General features: G+C 22.8%; 1 pseudogene; it reads right to left on the minus strand.

Annotated features, from left to right (window-relative positions):
• The window catches only part of LOC113558853, a 28719-nt pseudogene extending 23930 nt beyond the window's left edge, over nucleotides 1-4789 (minus strand).
• Nucleotides 4790-6000: the final 1211 nt, after the last annotated feature.

Genomic DNA, 6000 nt, shown 5'->3' on the forward strand with positions numbered 1-6000 from the left:
TAGTGTCTATTGTAGCAATAATTGATATTTATATTGTATGAATTCAATTTAATTTTAAAGTGTCTTTTCTGTGAGACTGTTATTAGATAGATACAAAGTTTGGTTTTTTTTTCTTTCACTAAACGAAAAAATAATATGTCAACAATTGATAGAATTCAATTATTGACAAATTTTGAAGTCATAAGCTAGTTTTAGGGTGAAATACGCTTTTCATTTATATTCAAGCTTTTCAAATATTATACTATATAATTTTATATAGTAATGAAATTATGCAATGCTATGTGAACAAATCAACAATGTCAATCAAAAATGTTAATTATCGACTTGTATGTTAATCTAATAAAATTAAATTACTAAAAATAAAATACAGTGTTAAATATGTAAAAAAAGTAATACATTCAAATATTTTTTTAATATCGTTTATATTATACTATTTAGTTTAAATTTATAATCAATGTTTGGTGCAACAAAAATATGTAGGTAACTTTATTCTTTTTTGGCTTGAAAAATCTATTGTGCACAATTGTGTGTACGAAGTTATTAACATAATAATAATTGAGCACTGATCCATTTTTACCCAATGAGATCATAATTTATAGCTTGATTTTGCACCAAAATATATAGTATACACTATACATATATATATATATATATATACAATATTACAAATTAATATATTATACTAAACGCATTGTATAATACATACGTGATGATCATAATATATCCAATATAATAAATTAATTGCATTCATAATATTTTTAATACAATATGCATTTAAGAACTAACCATTTATTATTACTATTTTAATTCTCAATTATTCACTTAGAACTTAAATAAAATAAAAATTGTTGATTTGATTAAAATCTTTTTGTTAACATAATTTTTTTTTTTTTTTTTTGAAATTTAAATATATAGGGTAATTATTTTATCATCAAACACTTATTACCAAGGTATTTCTTGAAATTTTTTTTTTCAATTTTTTTTGTTTCTTGTTTTTCTTAACTGTATAAAATTTGTATTCTCTTCATCCTTCTATTTAATAGTGAAACGATTATCAACTTTTGATTTTCAAATGATAATCTATATTAAAAATGTACCCAATTAATATGGCTATTTTTCTATGAATTTTAACGTTCAAATTATTATTTTTCGTCAATTTGTTTATTGTTAGCGATATATAGCTTTTTAAATTTAGATGCTTATCGGTTTTTATAATACTTCATGTTTTTGAAGACCAGTAGTCACATAGGGAATAAATAATAACAATAGATACATATTTATTGTTTTCACATCTAATAAACTCATTATCAACTATTATTCGACGCAGTAATGAACTTTATCCCTTTAGTTACTACGTCCGACCTGTAATAACGTATTATGATACCTATCTAATTTAGATAATAACCCCCCTGGTTATCCCAGTAGTTTTGATAAGAAATTTAAACTTTGTAAATAATAATTGTGTTTTTATTACTTGTGAAACGAATACCTGTAGACCTCAAACCACCCAGCTTTGAGCGGGCGCGTCTCTTTTCGTCCAAAAATGACCTTTGGCTTTTTGCCCACGTCTCTTTTCACCCAAATATTTTAAAATGTCTTTACTTTTTCACCCGAGAATATTAAAACATTTTAACCACATCCTTATAATACACATTTAGTGGTTTGCTTTATTATTTATTTGTGTAAATTAGTTGTATAAAGACATTAAGTATTACCCAGAGAGTATTACGAGGAGGTGGCTTTTATTATTCTCCAAAAATATATTGTGTATTTGTACATTTGTGACTATTTATCATTTATTAATTATTTGTTTATACAGATTTGTGTTAAAAATAATATAAATTAAAAAAAAAATATAAAAATGTTGTCAGAAAGTAGTATAATATTCTTGGGCGAAAAGGTAAAATAGTTTTAAAATATTCGGACGAAAAGAGACGTGGGTGAAAGCGAAAGATAATTTATTTGGGTGAACAACAGAGTTTTGCCCTTTTGAGTAGCTTTAACTCGTTAACAGTTAAATGAAAAATAATAATTTTAATGTTGAAATTTATAAAAAAATAGTCCTATTATTTTATAACATTTTTAACATAGATTGCCATTTGAAAATCAAAAGTTAATAGTAATTTCATTATTAAATATAATAGTGAAAAAAATAAAAATGTTATAATATAGTTTTTGAAAAGCATAAAACTAAAAATGTAAAAAAAGTCAACACTTTTCTAAATAAGGAGTGTTTAATGATAGTGTGTATAATAATATTTTTTTTCTATAATAATTTTTAGTAGACTTCGTGTCATAATAATTGTACTTATATTGTTATTATGTAAGTACCTCTAGGTACTATATTTAATACTATCAGTGCTCCCCCCCCCCCGAAATTATCTTCTATATACGCCACTGAATACTATGTAATATAAATAATTATGATTAAAAATAATAAATGTAAACATTCAATATTTAGCTAAACCTTTAACTATAGCATATTTGTTCACCAGTTTTAAATTTGTAATTAGAAAAAGGAATGATTGTGAATTAATAATTAGTTCTTGAATACTCATAGAATTTAATATAAAAAAAATATATTATGAATATGAATAGTTTTTAAATTTTTAAATTGTATAACTTGGGTATATAATATTATTATAATGTTTATATAATTTTGTACTTTATGCATAATAATATATATGTAATTTGATGCACAATCATATTATTATGATTTTATCAAGTTAAAAAGGAAAAGTACACAATCATACAGTAGGTACCTTCAATTTTTTTGATTAGAAAATTAAATTGGATATTCCTATTTTTTTCACATTTTACTTTTTTTTTTTTTAAAAACTTGAAAAATAATATTACATTCATGTGTACCTACATATCAATAAAATTCATGATTTATATTTTATGTTATTTATGTCTATTATATTTCTGAGGATTATTTTTTTTATTACTTTGGTGTTTTATTATTTAATATTTCAATATATAAAGTCAATCACATTTTCAAAACACATTCCTTACGTGTTCTGCACAATCTAAGATAGTGAATAGTGAATATCGGTTATGTACTCCTATATGGCTATATTCTATATTTCACGATTTACATAAAATGAACGAGTTAAACTGAAAATACTTGTATAAAAGTGTATAAGCAGTATTATATATTTGTGTGACAATCATTTGCACCATACATAGTGTATATTCCTATTTATTAGCTCACAGCTTGGGACACCACCTTGACCGTATTTTTATCATATATATATATATTTTTTTTTTTGATACATTTAACTGACATTGTTAAATTATCACCTATACATTTTTTATTCTAAAAATAAGTAAAATTTATTTTTGACATTGGACTGTCAAGAACAATGAGGTGACAAGTTACATGATGAGTATATCTTGACAGTTTATAGAAATTTATTATCAAGCGCTTATAAAATACAAATATTATAAAAATACAATTATTAAAATTGTATGATCTAAATCAAAAGTTTTATAGTTATTTGATAAGATTTTGTTTTTTTGGTATAAATTAAAAAAAAAATAGGTGGTTATTATAGCGGTTTTTTTACAAAAATTGCTTGTTTAAATAAAACGTAATCATTGTTCATTATTATAACAATTCTCATCTTATTTATTTGAATTTTTTTTGTTTATATTATCCAAATTAAGAAACAAATTATACTTAGAATGTACTTAAAAAATATTTTCTGATTCGTTTGGTTTATAACTTTTTTTTTTACTGTCCATTTATTTTTCTTATTTATTTCTCTTTTATTCTTTAATTTTATTAGTATTCTAAAAATGTCGTCACATTAAAATTATATCATTACATGGATAATCTATTGATGTATTGCATTATAATATTATTTTTAATATTTTACGTTATTTTCTGAATTATATGTTTATCGATAAATACTATATATATTATATATTATCTATTTATACTCATAATGTAATAATTTTAGGATAATTTTAGAATAATATTAATAATTTATAATTGATTCGTAATACAATTGTATAATTATTATGTACCAGTTATAAATTAATAGTTGCTACTATTATTGTAACATATTTTTCAGTATTGTGTTCCTACATAAATATTGCAATTTTATGGTACCGCTCAAAGCATAGTATAAAACAATAATAACCATAAATATCTATTATAAGACTATAGTAGTATACAAAATATTGTTTATGATATGGTAATGATTTGTTTTCACTATAAGTTTGTCCTGGAAAATACTTATAAGACAAAATCGCTCAAAAGTTTCTTATAGAATAACTTCTTTCGTCAATGGAAAAGTAACACAGATGGTATAATTTAGACGGATATTTTTTTTAAATTATTAGTAGTTTTCTGAAAAATTTCGAATAACTTTTTTTTTCTATAGATTAGCATTTACAATATACATAAATATATAATTCAGAATCTGGAAACAGTAAATTGTGATGACATAATAACTGAAAAAACATATAATAATGTGATTTGTTGAAAAAGTTTCAAAAGGAGAACTTCAGTGACAACACACTTCAACAATTTTAAGAAAATTAAAAAAAAATATTATATATGTACTATCAGAAAAAGTTTTATTAAACCGTCACTACTATTTAGGTTAAAACTAAATACAGTTTATTATGCACTATATTATATAATATACAATGGGTACATATAGTACATTTTTAATAAAAATGATATACTTAGTAAAACTTGATAGGTAAATTACCTTATAGCAAATAAAATAGACTAGTCATAGGAATTTTGCAGATGGCTCCACCATGTAACTGACATATTCGGTTATGTACTCGAAATTCGAATGAATTGCGATGATTGTTAATATTAACAATAATAAAAAATATTTAAAGAAAGATATATTTCTACGCGGAACGTGTACCTATGTTTATTCGTAATATAATATATGATTTATTTTATCTATATTTATAAGTTAAAATAGCTAAATTATATAGAACAAAATTATATTTGCAAAATATGTATATAACTTTAATTAAAAAATAAATAAATATAGTAAAATTATTAGAATTATTATTAGTCAGTTTATTAAACTTTCTAACGATGTTATGGTTATTTTGTAACAATTTAAGAAATATTAATGGTTGAAAGTCGAAACTTGAAATATTTCATATACGTACGAATATTATTTTTGTGTACAATGCAATTTTCAAAATACATAAAATAGTTTAAGTTATTTATACCGTAAACCTATTTTATGCCATATTGCCATTATACAGTACGCTGATATTAATGTATAACCTATAGGCTATACATTATAATTTAATCATACTATTATATAATGTTTATTGATATAGTGTAATAATAAATAATAATAAAGTTTATACGATAACTGTGTCAAAAATAAATTCAAATTGAACCTCGTCATATTACCTAATAATAAGGTAGTATATATTATAATAAATTATAATGTATTTTTATAATAAACTATAGTTTATTTGTTTATTATAAAATATCATTAGAAATAATGAATATCATAGAATTGTCTCCAATCAGATCATTATTATGTACTATAATTGATCAGGAAACCAAGTACATAGGAAATAGACTATATCGCAAAGCGAGTTTTCCGTTAATCGAAAATGTTATTATCACCCATCCAAGCAGCTAGCATTTCTTGGACGTATCTATTGACTCGTTAAACATGACCTTGACTTTAACTTGGCTTTCTGTAAACGATTTTGACTTCATTCCACATTATATGAAGTTCATTAATCACCGAATTTACGAATTTTTTTTCGTTGTTGGTTTGAAATATCGCAGATGCCCCGAATAACGCTTATAGATATCGATATGATAAAAGCGAATTTTTCAGCGTATTTTGATTTCAATGATGGTTTCAATGTTACATCTTACATACTCGTACTTAGTTATGTGGTTTTGGAGAAGCAGTGGCCATAATAATTTTTGGACTTAATGTTTATAAGATCAACTTGTAACTATAAGTTGGAAGTGACTCAAAAATTGGTTTA

The sequence above is a fragment of the Rhopalosiphum maidis genome, chromosome 4 (genome assembly GCF_003676215.2).
Source record: "Rhopalosiphum maidis isolate BTI-1 chromosome 4, ASM367621v3, whole genome shotgun sequence".
Lineage (NCBI taxonomy): Eukaryota > Metazoa > Arthropoda > Insecta > Hemiptera > Aphididae > Rhopalosiphum > Rhopalosiphum maidis.